At 31.7% G+C, this 15,618-nt stretch overlaps 1 long non-coding RNA gene across 2 annotated transcripts in view; it reads right to left on the bottom strand.

The window, feature by feature from the left end:
* Nucleotides 1-15,618, bottom strand: part of LOC126849511 (uncharacterized) — a 66,605-nt gene that overhangs the window by 11,342 nt on the left and 39,645 nt on the right. The window contains exons 3-4 of one of the 2 annotated variants that reach the window (XR_007687412.1): nt 4,156-4,392; nt 2,322-2,624 (exon numbers count right to left, since the gene is read on the bottom strand). This is a non-coding gene — a long non-coding RNA (uncharacterized LOC126849511). Of the gene's footprint in view, nt 1-2,321; nt 2,625-4,155; nt 4,393-15,618 lie in introns of those variants that run through there. The other variant, XR_007687413.1, reaches the window with a different exon arrangement.

Below are 15,618 nucleotides of genomic sequence, written 5' to 3'. Positions count from 1 at the left end.
TCTGCGAGAAAACATTTTTACGAGACATTCGTAAATGTATATGTGTCCGGACTTATTATTTAGCTTTTGATCTCTTGAATGGTCCATTGATTCGTATTATTTGTCGGTTCTATCACTCCAATGCGATTGATTTTTTTTTTTAATACAAAAGTTAACTAATTTTATTTAAATAGCAAAGCAAGCGGAAATATTTTCTGAAAAAATGTATTTAAGAAATTATATTATTTTTTTATTTCATTCAGATATATTATTTATTATAAGATATATAGAGAGTAATCTCTCTGATAACGAATTATCCAAATAGATTTTATAAATGCATTTTTATCATTAAACTATTATCTTAATTAATTATTATTTAGCTGCATAAAAATTTTATACCAATGCTAATTTCACGTTTGAGGTATGATGCGCACAAGATGGATATCGGGCAACCATCTTACGTTCATGTGCATAACGGCTAAAAAAAAAAAAAGAAAGAAAGGGACGAAGGTCCGCATTTTTTTCAAGTCGGATGGCGCACTTGTCAACGAGACTGTACCTTGCCCGAGTCGCTTGAAAGCCCGTGGTTCATATACGGTTGTGTCGGTGAAGGAGCTCGCGTGTGAGACTTAATTTGTGGTTTTGTGACGCGTGCACGTACGAGTCACGTACACGGGGAACTGCGACAGCGCGGCGTGCGTGTGAATGGACCCCGAAGACTCACCTTGAAAAGGAGCGAGGAGTATCGAAAGAGAGTCTTATGCCGCGGCGCGGTATATAACGTGTGCGACAAATACGTGTGCGCACCGCGGCCGTTGCACGCGAGACGAACAAGACGCTTTTTTACAGACGCGAAAACCGTTAGGGCAACGCCGTAATTGTTAGCGACGGCTGATTGAAAGTGCGACCGGATCCATCGCTACCAGCCAATCGCCTCAATGATCGATAGACTCGAGTACTATGATCTTTACCGGACAAAATGATTCATTGTCAAGGCAATTGTGATTAAAGTACTCTAGACCATGATCCTTCAATTGGATGATTTCTATACCGAAGAATGCGTTCGATCGCGATATTTTCATTGGTCGTATAAACTTGTCTATTAATTTTGATTATAGATATTTCGGAAATTATCCAATATATTTTGAAAATATGTATCTTAATTTTCTAAATATTCATGATCATTTAAAAAGTAAATTACATCAAAATCAAGAGGCATTGAGATTTCAATAATGATGTGGTGATATATGATTGCAAGTATCAGTGTAAAATTTAATTAATCTTGAGAATCATGAAAGTCGCGCTAATCTTGTTGTTTCCAATCGCGAGAATAATGCGTATGAACCTGTGTGTATCGCCCGTTGTCTGCGAAGGTGGGAGTGTAATAACATTTTACGAGGAGATGCGCGCGCGCGTCAAGTGAATTTACAACCTGACAGAGAGAAACACGGGTGTAAATTTATAATGGAATTAGGAGATACCGTAAAGAGATTATTTTTTCAAGTACAAGCTCGTACGCTCGTATCATGTGTATCAGACTTTGCATCTATCAACAATCTTATTTTATTATGTATATTGTAAGAAAAATGAAAAATAATATTTTATGTACATTAAATTCTTAATTCACGTATATATCCCGATATATAAATAAACGATGATCTTTCATCAAATTTAATACTTCTTCCTATGTTTGGCACTGATTGTAGATAAAAGCAGATAAGTCTCGAACGTATGTCACGACAAGCAAAAGTTTAAATTGTGGTGCCCTGTAACTCGCCGTTCCTTTGTAACGACTCATCACGTGAAAGTAGAAGTAGTTTTTATGTAAAAAAGCATATGCATAAAATCCTGTTTTATAGAAAACTCGAGATATATTCTCTCTCTCTCTCTCTCTCTCTCTCTCTCTCTCTCTCTCTCTCTCTCCGAATTCCCCGTGAGAAGGATCGCCACGACAGGATTGGGAATTAGGTATTCAGGAAAGCGCGCGGTTCATAGGAAGTCTGCTACGTGACGACGATGTCAACCCAGGGTAAAGAAACGAGAAATGATTAAAAAAAAATAAACAGAAAGAGAAGAGAAAAGAGGAGCGCGGGTAGAGAGAAACGGCGAGGCGGGTAAGGCGACGAAGAGGCGTTCGACCGTTCCATCTCTCGCATATGTAATGCATCCTTAAGGAATTTTTTTTAGCTTCGCTACACGTTCTTATCTTGACTTTTTACCCGGGCGACAATTTCGTCGGGGGAAAACTTGTTTTTCTATCCTCAATTATATTTGCGACGAGGTCCAATCTTGTTTAAAAAAAATATAAAATATGTTATCTTTCTTTGATTTTTTTTTTTTTTTCTTTTTTGCTTTCTTCGTAATTTTACATGTGACACTAATGCTTCCTATTATTATGACAAGTAATGTAATATAAGTAGTAATAATTATGTTATTCATTTGTTGGAATTATTATTGGATAATTGCTTGTCCTGTCAAGTATGAAAAGATTTCGGCACGCGAGAAACAATGTGACTGGAGGCCGCTGTTAACCTTGTGATATTTATGGACCAAATGGAGCGCCAAAACAGAGGACCCCTCCAAACCTCCGGAATTATCTTCAGGATGACGCGGGTCCATACACTGCTACTCGCACCTGCCAACTCCTTAAAAATTCCAAATAAAAGAAATGTTCGACCATCCATTGTATACTTTAAAGCTGATCGAGGGACTATTATCTTCTTGGTATTTTAAAAAATTTTTTTAAAATTAACTCAGAGTATTTTCAGTACATAAATTTAAAATTTCGTTAATTCGAACTTTCCTTTTTTCTAGAGAGCGTTATTAGACGCATTCATTTTGAAAAAAAACCGAGCAATATCAAAAATTTTTTCAGCGGATGCTATTTATGTTTTCAATAAGGAATAAAAGTCTATATATGTACCGCCTAACAATTTAATAAGCAAATAAACTCCAGTTTTTAAATTGTCAAGAGCGTAAAAATTTAAATGGACGGCTGATAATTTCGGAGACAAAGTGACGTCATGACCGACGCCAACGAGGGTTGGTACATTATGACAAGAAGGGACCATTTGACCCCACTCATTGTTTCTAATCCCACAATAAATTGAAGCAGCTGTACCAGCAATTGATACAAATTTACGTACAGTCCAATTCATAAGGCGTAGTTCTTACTCGTTACGACGCTGTTATGTGCAACTTAGGCTCTGCATGCATGACTTGTTTATTAAATTGTATTCTGTTCTGTATTCTACATAATACAAATCATCTCTTCGATTCTGATGAATCATAAGCTATTAAGAGCAATATAAACATCAGAGCATTCCTATCATCGAAATAAAAAAACGAATATAATACATGAGTTTCAATTATATATATTAATATTACATGGAAATATTTGAAAAATAGTCTTTAAAGTTTTTAAATTTTTTCCATTTCATATAAATTTATATGCGTCAAATTTATAAATTATTATGTTAGCATATATATATATATATATATTTAATATATATATATATATATATTTAATATATAAATAGTATTGTAAAACTATTTATATAGAGAAATATTATATTTGAAAATATCGAAAAAAAGTAAAGTTTTTCAAAATTATAAGCATAATTTTGCATTTATAATCTTAATAATTCAAATAATTTGAGCTTTGATGATGATCATATTATCGTACATAATACTTTGTTTCGTCGACTTGGCGACAGGTGAGCAGAAATTTTATGCAATCTTAGTTCTTATGCGAAAAGTGAGTACACATATTTATTAATTAACGTCAGCGATTAAAAAAACAATCGGTTTTTTTTTTCATTTCCTTTCCGCATATCACATTCGCATTACTTTTAACATTTGTCTATTTCGCGTAATATGATCTATTCAAAAATATTTCAAGAGTCCTGAGTTCTAGATTCTGATGACTTTAAGTATATTGTATTACTGAAAGATTTCAGAAAAATTCTATCCTCAAAGAATCATTTTTAAGATCATGTTTTATATCGTTTTATATGTTTTATATTTTTAAAAAATGCAATGTGCAACAAGCGTAAACTTTTCACCTTGAAAAGTCACGTGAAAAATGCACGTTGTTTTTTTTTTTTCTTTCGAAAAAATAATGACGAATATCAAAATGTGGGTGCAGAAGAAGAATCTGATTTATCTTATACATACGATTCACGCCACCCGCGATGGTTTCTGGCTGCCACGTATCTGCAACGAAGATAACACGGATTGACGCGGGCAGGCCGCGCGATAACACACGGCCGTTGATTTTTCTGTGGAGTCAGTTAAAAGTTATCGGACAGCCTCCGGGAGGTCAGGCGGTCTCGACTCGGTTTACAACCATTGCTTCTCTTCTTCCACGCTCCGGATAACCCTATGCACGGTCATCTTTCTTCATCCATCCGTCTGTAAAATGTCAGAAATAAAGCGATGCTGAGTGCATAATATATACTCACATTGTGTATGCATTTTTTCATATAATACACATGTCTTGCAATATTATACTTTTTCGAAGACATCTGTAATATTTCTGATTGTCTTATGATATTGATTCTTGCATAATTGAAGAGAAATACGGCATGAACATTTTTTCTCGATATTTGTGAATTAATTCACTCTCTCCCTGAGCTCTCTAACAATAAGTTTTATTTTTAACCTTTCACTGTTTAATTTATCAAAAATGATTTATCTGTCAAATATATTTTTTATATATATATATATATATATATATAATTAACTATAATTAATTATGTTTTATCGCAAACAAGAATTTTTTTTTTAATAGGTCTGACTCGATTTAACCACTTGGCTGCGTGATGCAGGCCATTATTTATTTTTATTCTTTCCGCAACAATTTCAGTATCGGACTGATTGTAGGTTGCATCTATTGCAGGAGAGGCTTTGTTTTCGTGAAACTTTGGCGGTTAGTTGATCACCGAGCGATGACGACACGCGATTTATCGTGCGCGTATAATTATAACTTGCGAGAAAAAACATCGGCCGGTTTTAATAGTGAGATTGGTCGATTATGTGTCGGTCGGTATTATTCAAATTAATTTTAATAAATGATAACCGGAGATAACCTCCCTTGCAGGCTAGATAACGCTAACAGAAAATCAAGGAACCTTTCTGTTTCTCTGCTTCGCTCAATCTTTCTATAGATCTTCTATGGTAATTGTAGGCGAGAGTCGCGAGATGTATTTCTCGATTCTTAAGCACGCTCGATGAACATGATGATAACTCGATCCGCTGTTTTATAAGCTATTTCTACCGCATTTTTAATTTCATAAAATTAATATTAAAAACAAAAGTTTTATTATTGATGCAAAAATATTCATAGCAGATTCTTGAAGATCTTTTAAAGTTTTCAACCTCTATTTTAAAATTTCTTTTCTTTTATGTGTGATTAAAATTATCTCTAAAGAATATTAATAGAAATAAAATAACCGTATTAATAGAAAGATCAATTATTTTTATGTTATCAAAAAGTCAATATATACATAAATAGAAATTCATATTTGGTACAAAAGAAAAAAGCGTAAACAATGAAAAACATTTTTGTATTATTGTAGAATAGAATTTCAATAATTTTTGACAAGAAAGAAAATTACATAAAAGTACCCGTACACTTTCCAGGGCTTTTCAACGCTGATACGAAACAAGTATTCGTTCGATAAATTCTCGATCCATGATTTCGGTGGCCCTGATAATAATCGTGAGAAGAAGGTCGCGATTGTGGGAAAAACAGCGCGCGGGAAACGAGTTAACGCGGTCACCTCATCTCTTTCCGGGGCGCGAAAATTAATTAACCTGCCGTCGTGTAATTTCACGAAGAAGTATGATGGTAGAGATCCGATCAACAGGTGACCACTGCAGTCGTAGCATTAATGCCGAATACAATATCGCGATACAATGTCTACGGCAAATCGTTCCTGCTTGCAGGAGAACTTATATAATCTACGAAATGAGATGGGATAGAAGAGCGCGTGCGCATGAGCTCTGCGAGTTTATCAATGGCTCGCGGAGAGAGCAAAGAGAGCTCTTCTCTCTCGATGCAACGGACGCGTCAAGATTACTGTGCGCGCGAGAAAGGAGAACCTTTGATCCGGGCGTTTCATCTCGAAAAGCCTCTCTCGAGGACTCTCTTGGCGTCTCGCGTCTCGTGTATTTATATGTGAAAGCGTGCCCAAAGTTCGCCTTCGCACATTAAATACGTAACTTGTTTCTCTGATATTTTTTTTAATGAACAGTAATAAATAATATCAGGGAATTAATTATCACTTATATAACACTTATATAACAATGCACTTCATGTATTTCATTATTTATATATAAGAGCAAAATACATTTGAAATAGAAATCACTCATTCTGGAAAATGCAGCTTGTGATAATTATTTCAATGACTATAATTAAATCCGTCGGGAAAGATATATTTTTTCACTGCATTGTGAATATTTCTTCTAGAAATAAATGTTACTTATATTGCCTTTTAATTATCTTATCGTAAATGTTAATCCATTTATTCTTTATACATAAATTTTTGTAAGATAAGTATTAGAAATATAATTTTACTTCTTATTTTTCATATTTAAAGTGTCTTCTTAAAAAAATATTTTTTTAAATTTATATTTCTCCTCTGTTTATAGTCATATTATATTCATATAATATTTTTTCGAACATACAAGATTTCTAATTTTTAAGATTATTATTTATATGATCTTATACGTACGTAATAAGTATAGACTAAGATTAAATTTTTTATTTATGTTATATACTATATAAATCATACGTAATCGTAACAGAACGTAAATCGGAATAAATTAAGAAACCCTAATTGCTCAAATTATATATTCTGATTTATATATACTCAGAGTTATATTCTGTCATGTATATATATATATATATATATATATATATATATATATATATTGTTGCAAGCTTCTTTGTTCCATCATAATATACATGTGCAGGAAAACAATATATAATATAACGGTCGACATGGCCGAATTATCTCCTCTCATTTGAAATTCAAGCTATTTCTATGCCAATTAAGCCACATCATCAAAAAGCATCGTTAAACCTTTCACTGCCCTTACACGAAATACTGTTAAGGCAATGCGTGCTGAATATGTTTAACATTTGGGACGAGACCCCATCTAATTGACTTAAAATTATCTCCTTTTACCCGAACTCGACCTTAACGAATTATGGAGGCTATGTTCCTCATCTTTCTTGAGCTATTTGTATTTCGATATTTTATAAACACAGTTGTGTATTTTCTTTATAACAAGCATTCGTTGGTCTTACCGACATTGTATTTTAATGTAAATTTCTTTCAAATAAATATATTAAAGACAAATTGAAATATTAAAGACAAATTTGTTTTTAAAACAAAAACCTTTATAGATAAAAAAAAAAGTACATACAAATCAATCAATAATTTTTATGTTATATACATAATTTACAAAAAAGATAAATTTTATATTCAATTATGTAGCTTCAAAATGCAAAACTCTTTAAATGTTCTTTCGAGTAAATTATGAATCCATAAAAAGATAAGATCCTTCCTTCTATCTTCCATGGCAACATTTGCGCATCAAAAGGCTGTTATGTATTGGAATATTTTTTAGTTACGTTCGTTTAGCATCTCAAGGGGCTTCGTGAGCTACGAAAGCTCGTTGATCCTGACAGCGAACGATCCTTCCCATGTTGTAGAGAAGGAATAAATTGAAAGGATCTAACTGGCAGCGGTGGAGGATCGATGGTTATAAAACAAGCGAGCCACTACGAAGTGAGAAAACGAGATGAATGACTGGCTGCGAACTGGTCTGGTCGGGTTCGAGTGTCCATCTATGTATTGTATAGAGTCGGAAGTATCGAAGTGTATGTCTACGAGATATGAAAACTCAAGCAACGTGACATATTCTGCCAAAAAACATTTAATATAAAATAAATCTCGCGCTTAAGCGTAAGAAATAACGACATAAATCTGTATCGAATATCAGAAAGTTGGAAGCTAAATTTATATGAATTTATACAATAAATAGAAAGAAAAAGAGTTACATAATAATATGTGCGAGATTTAAATGAAGCTATTTTTAAAATTTTCCATTTTTAATTTTAGACTAATTTTAAAAAACAAAATATTAATATTTTTTTAGCAATTACATGTTATAAGTATTATCCAAAAATTATATAATTTCTGCTTCATTTGAAATATATTCTATACAAATTCGTCAAACATAATTTAAATACTGTAACTCATTTGTTTACATTAATTTATATATTTTTCATTATTTACGCAGATCTTTTTTTATGAACTTTTATTTATTTTTTATGGTGCATAAAACATGTCTAAATATGTATGTATGAAGCGGCGTATTCTCCTGCGGAGCAAAACTGTTATCACAAAGTCTGTAAAACTAAAGCAACAGGAGCGTGACAGGATGGAGTTATGTTAAAAGAGCAAGAACGCCGTCCACCCCTTTCCTCTGATAGCGGAACAAAGGAAATATACGGTGGCGATAGTGAAGCGACTTTCAACACAATTCTTTCCCTCGTTCTCTTTTTCGTCTTTCAATAATTGTCCGCTAATGATATCAACCTTGTGTATAAAAAAGAAAAACGTAAATTTTTTTATTAAAGGCAAAATTAATCATTTTACGATTGTACTATATAATTTTTTAATCTCTATCGGACATTTAAAAATCTGCTGAAAAATTGTCAATTTATTATCCAGTTTATTAGCGAAACCAAGGAAGAAAGAGAACGCTGTTGAGTCCAGTGTCTGAGAAACACTGCTGCTTACGACCAATGGACCAGACCCACACGCATACGTACACACCCGTACGGGACACATGCTCTTATACGAGAGAGATCCGTAATTCCAAGAAGCGTACAGTCATCGGAAAAAGTGAAGGAGCTTTCTGGCGAAGAAATATGGCGGGGGTGAAAACGCTGGACAGTGCTGGTGCGTATTTTTTATTCGTTGAATATATACATGAAAGTTCCTTGACATCGCCAGCGGTTGCGGGAGGTCGGTCGAAGATCAAAAAGGAAATGCGTATTTCCTATTGTGACCGGTGTGGTTTCGGTCGCGAATTGGTCGTATTAGATTATGGCTTTTATGTTCCATCGCTATAATATTCTGATTGTAATATAGAGGTAGGTATTTTGAGATGAAAATATACGATGCACATAAATATATATATGTGTACCCCTTTGGTAAAATTATATATGCTCAATTATTAATTAATCCTAATGTCACATTGTTAAAATACAGTAATAATAAATGAAATATACATTATGTCTTATCAACATTCCTTTTATTACGAGAGAATTATCTAAGCAATCTGCAAATTGTTTGTGTGTAATAATTTTTTTTTTCAATTATAATCTTCTGTGTGTCGTAAGATTTTAATTTTCAATTTTAAATATCTTTTTTCTGTGATGATCAAGCATTAATATATAAATAGTTTATACAGTTTAATAAGTACATAAAACATACGCATAAAATAGAATATTCATAAACCTGATGAAATGAATGCAAATGCATAATTTTAAATATCTAGAAATAAGAATTATATATACAGGGAATTTTTTTCAAATATCAAGCAACAAAGTTTTTTCGTTTATTTCGCATAAATGCGATATTACTATTAAACAGCGGTGATAAGATTAAATAGCAGATTATATACATTAATCAAATCTTCTCTTTTGCATATAGTAACTCTGCTCCGCAAACGTTTACATTGATATTCAATATTAGTTGTAGAAGATATAAAATATAGATAGAGAAAGAGTATCTACATACAAAGTCCCATTTTTCACCCAACAAACACCTTCGACCCTTCCCAACCCCGTTCGCATATATGGTTCCTCCTTTTTGCTTTATTTCCATGTCCGTTAGCATGAAAGCAGCATATTCATGAAAGATTTTTTTTTTTCATGTCGACGACCTCGCGTAACCGTGAAGGGACATCGAAGGAAGAGACAAGGAGCCGCTTGTGCCGCTCACACGTGACGCGCACTAATCGGACGATTTCTCGAAGGGCTCGCATCGTCATTTTCCAAACAGCGCCTATTTGCATCCCGATAAGCCTATTCGATACACAGTCTCCTCCTGTAAAATCATAATACATCGCGTCCTATGAATTTTACGTACATATATGATATTCATTTGGGAGAGATATAGTTTCTTTTTAACATTGTAACATCTTGACACCTACAAGTTCTTTTTATCTCTCACATATGTTCTTAATATTTTTTATAATAGTAAAATAAATAAAATATAGTAAACCTAAAATAAGTTTCAAAAAATAGACGATATTCTAATTTTTATTATAATAAATTTAAAAAAAAAATTAAAACTCCTTGAATCTGATTACTTTTCGTTATATCAAACAGAGAAAAATTATTTTACATAAAATTATGAAGGTCTTACAATGAACAAGGGTTAGAATTAAATTATTACGATAGTGTCGCAATAGCTTTACGCGCGAATATATAAATAAGTTTGTATGTTTTAGCGTGCGTCATCTCGTTAGCAAAATCTCAAGAACGAGAACACGATTAAAAAATTTGGTTCGCTCGGTCCTAGCTAACTTATCATGTTTAATTATGCGTCATTGCAAAGACACAACAGTGTGTCAGCAGTTAAACGCAGCTGTCGGCTTTAGTAAACGCAACCTCGATAAATCTCGGTATTATTATGAAATAGTTGCTACAATTTAATAATATCAAAATGATTCTTTAAAATAAACAAGTACGATCAAAATTAAATCAATTTGATGATTAAATCAATTTAATCTAAACTCTTACTTATTGTTAAATGAAAATAATAGGCTTGAAAATAACTTCAATAAATATTACTAATAAATTTAAATATTCGTAATAGTATTGACAAAATCACATTGGAAAAAATCTACGTGTGATATTGTAATTACTAAATTTATAAAAATAGTAACAAACGTGGCGTGAATAGGTTTTATTTTTCCATTAATGAGATTCAGAATAAATAGCATTCGATGAAGTTTTTCTAATCATAATTATTGAACTTCATTTACGTTGCATTCACGCGATGCACTCTCGCATGATGTTCTGACGTCTTTGCAACGATTAATTCTGCGTAAACAAGCTTTAACCTCCTCCCCACGTAATAATGCGCCATGCGTACTTTGCAAAATTTTCCTATGTTCGTATTTTAAAATAAAATCATAACTTTCATAAAATGTTTTTTAATCACACTTATCAATGCGATAAACATAAATTCTGCGAACTGAAATGATATCAAATATATTATTATAATATATGAAATATATTATAATATATTTTACATCATTTCAGTTCGCAGAATTTATGTTTATCGCATTGATAAGTTCGATTCAAAAAAATTATAATATATTTTACCGCACTTATCAACTATAATATATTTTATCGCACTTATCAATGCGATAAACATAAATTCTGCGAACTGAAATGATGTAAAATATATTATAATATATTATAGTTGATAAGTGCAGTAAAATATATTATAATATATTATAATATATGAATCAACCTCACTCAATTTCTTTACACATCCTATATTATATATATAATTATTATATATATATATATTTAACGAAATGACTCTTCAAATTTTATATATATATTTGATATTTAAAATGACCGAATATCACATATATAATAAAATAATTTAATTGCTCTTATGCATAATATATATGCAATTGATTAGATATTATATCAGGCCGCATATGTTGAGCATGCAGCATTTTTACAAATGTACGATCGTACTAAAAACTAGCAATAAATAATGGATGATTCTAGCGTTAATGATTAAATTTCTATTGACTAGCTAAATATGTGTTTTCGCGGACAGCTGATTTACGCAGATACTTTCTGCGTATAAATTTATATAAGCATTTTATGCTCTAAATAGATTAAATGAGCAATTTATGATGTATATTTAATTATATCTCAACACACGTGACTTGCATTCGAGATATATTTGGATGAGAGGCAAAAACGTATGGACTTAATATGCATTTACAGTGTTAAAATGTTATACGAGATATTTATAACTCTAAAAATATAACAACAAATGTTAAGATTAAAATTAAAAAATAAAAGCTAGAAATTTATATTTATGTAATAACTATAAATTACAATTTCTTGGGCCATTAAAAAATATATATAAAAAGAAAAAAAAATATATATATATCATATAAAAGTATATAAAGATAATAATAAAGATAATAATATCTATAATATATATATATATCAAAATATGACGACAAAATTGAATTTAGATGTCAATTCCTAGGAGAATAACATAGAATACTTCATTTATCTCTTACTTTTTATAACTGGTTATAGTTACACTTTAATGTTATAGTAAATATATATCTTAAATAATTTTAAGTTTTAGTTTCACGCAAATTTTATCAGCGATACAAGTTTGAAATATCATTTTTTCGACGAAGAAATTAATCTGAATGGCACGATTTCGACAAAGCGTCTCAGATTTGGAGATTTGCTTATTTTCGGCACCGATCGTTTCCAGAAAGAAGAAACGATTCGGGTTCAACGATCATCGACCCGGATCGGCAATTAAGATGAAGTAGACCACACGCGAATCTGACCTCTGGTTTCACGTGGTCGCGCGTTTCATCGGCGAACAAAGGGCAGAATTTGTTTCGCTGGACGATCCATACACGCGAGCGATATACCTGCGTATGCGTAACGGATACGCAACATGTGCGTGCGAGAGGGATCAGTGCTTTACGGTTTACGACGTACACACACGCCGGCGGCCACACGTGGCCCAACATTGGCGTCTTTGACGAACAAAGAGAGCGATATGCTTCGGTAATAATCGACCCTCTCTCCCGCCGGAAGTCACCGTATTTTTTCGCCGATGTCGTGAACTCCGGCCTCGACCCTGCCTAAGGTGAATTCCTTAATAAGATACGGGTAGATAAAAAGAGAGGGAGAAAGAAATACTTATCACAGCATATTGTATCTATGTAATATCTTCTGATTTCGTTTGCGAGTCAAAATGATTTACATCTGCAAAATATATAATCCTTTCTATGTATATGTTATATATATAGAGAGAGAAAAATATAATTTTTTAAGCTATATATATAATAAATTTAAAATTAAATGTAAAGAATAGATTGAAATATTTCTAAAATATAATGTTTTTTTCGTGTTGATTATAATTATTTGAATATAATAGTTTTCAGAATAAAAAAGTTAAAGCCTAGAATTTCTGATTTTTTTATTATTATATTATTATACCATCTTTTATATTAATGATATTTATATGCGTCTCTTACATATAATAATCACTAAATAATACTTAAGATCATGTCTTCTGTTATAAGGATTCTGCACATATACATACACACAATCAAGATCATGTAGATCACCACAAACAAAATTACAGTTTCTAAGATCTATTGCTCGATTAGTCGGTATTTCAATTCGACCCTGTATATTCTGGCTGCTCGATTAATAACCTACGTAGAAATATGAGAAGTGCTGATCAACGACCCGCGTGGTGCAACAGCTGAAACGGTCTGCTTTTTCTCATGTGATGATGTCACATAACTGGCATAATCGCGCCTTCTCTTTATCCTTCTTAGATGGAGAAAAACGCCTCCGAAGAAGCCTCCCGTCCACTCCTTTTCTTCGTCTCCGCGTAGCTTCGCTCTCGCATCATTTTCCCTCCTCGGAGTGTTTCTTCGTTTCTCGGCCGTGTTTTTGTCCGCGTCCCCCGACAAATCGTTACTGCTAAAATTACACGAACCGCGCCGAAGTAACCGCAAGGCATAAGTCGACCTATAGTTTGTGGCAACTATGGTCGATCAACGAATCGGTTTTAGAAGCAAGGCGCGCGATGTCTCGCGCCTTTAAGAATGAAGAAGTTTCATCGAGAAATGCAATTGAACTCTGCATTTTAATATTAAAACATATCTAGAGCAAAACAAATTCTAATTTTAATCGATATATTTTCGAGTCAATAAGTCAGATTCATATAAATCATCGTGTCAAATTATATCATTTTGTCAAATCATTTTATTATTTTAATATCTTGGCTTGATAATTTAATATCGATATTCTTGAGAAAAGTCTATAGAAAATAAAAAATTAAGAATTAATAATAAAGTTTTAATTAAACTATATTTTAAATTATTATATGTAAATTATTATATGATAATTAATGAATGTATCGTAAAAAATTACCAGATTTCACATGTGAAAATAGTTTTGGTTATTGAATATGATATATACTCAAGAATTAATTGAAAATGCGTGAGACGACGATTAAACACGAGCTCGCAATGGACAGTTGACGGATGCATCAATGCAGAACGTTAAACTGCGGCGAGCTCCGCCGCAAATAACCAGTCATAACCGCGAACAACGTGAAAAACGCACTTCTCAGTTTATTGACAGATAACATTATGATAAACGAGTCGATCGATCGAAAAATAGCATGGAAACATTCCAAACAGTAATAGTAGATACATTATGGTACATGATATATTATTTATTATTGTGATGTAAAAAAATGTTTTTAAAAATGGAATAAAAATGATTTATTAAATGTAATAATTAATTCATTATACTATTCAGATTTCTCGCCGGATTGCAGATTTTCAAAATGTTTACGTATTATCAAAAGGGATGCTGATTTCACAAGAAGAAAAATAACAGGCTGGCAACAATTATATCCATCGTTAAAAAATGGTTTAAATCATATATCTTTTATTTTAAAATTATTATTATTTGTTTTTGTACACATATTAAGAATATAAAAAATAGATAAGATTTTTGAGAATAAATATTTAAATATACTTCTTTAAATAAAAGCGCGCATATATTCTTGGTATGCACTCGAGAAATTTAAGAAATTTAAATTATTTGAAATTATTATACAATATATCATATATTGTGTTTTCGTAATTACAAAATTTTATTTCATAATAATATGAAAAAGATTCCGCGAATGACTCAATTTTCTTAATTAGTATCTCAAGCTCCTTTCACAATCGTGATAATTACATTAATATTATCGACAATCTGTTATTTTATATATCGAACATTATCACGTATTGTCAATTAAAAAAAAAAAAAAACCATTTCGAACTTCCTTGAAACTGACATATCATTATTATTCAGCGTGAAATATATTCTTAGTGATGAAGTATTTATTATTAACGTTGTTGATTTTTCAATGCCGATTTCATCGATAAATCATTATATAACCGAACTTTGAAATTCTGAAAAAAATACCAGGCGAGGAAAAACACTCAACATGTTTTTTTTTTTTACAACGGCAGATTGAGTTCTTTTTCATATCATATCACAAGTTGAATATCATCACGACTATTTCCTTGCCAACTGTTCTAAATAACTCACAGAAACTACAATTAAATTATTCTTTCAAGTTCCATATAAAACTGTGACATTTCCTGCCAAACATAATTTTTTATACTTACAATTAAAAGAATTAAATAATAATTAATGAGTGAAATATTATGCAATTAAATATTTTACACGTATTTAATATTTTATGCCAATCTGGAATACCATATGTAAAGACAAAATAAGATAATTTC

Source organism: Cataglyphis hispanica, chromosome 5 (genome assembly GCF_021464435.1).
Source record: "Cataglyphis hispanica isolate Lineage 1 chromosome 5, ULB_Chis1_1.0, whole genome shotgun sequence".
Classification (NCBI taxonomy): Eukaryota; Metazoa; Arthropoda; class Insecta; order Hymenoptera; family Formicidae; genus Cataglyphis; species Cataglyphis hispanica.
The sequence above is the reverse complement of the archived record's forward strand: the minus strand, read 5'-3'. Positions and strand labels throughout refer to the sequence as shown.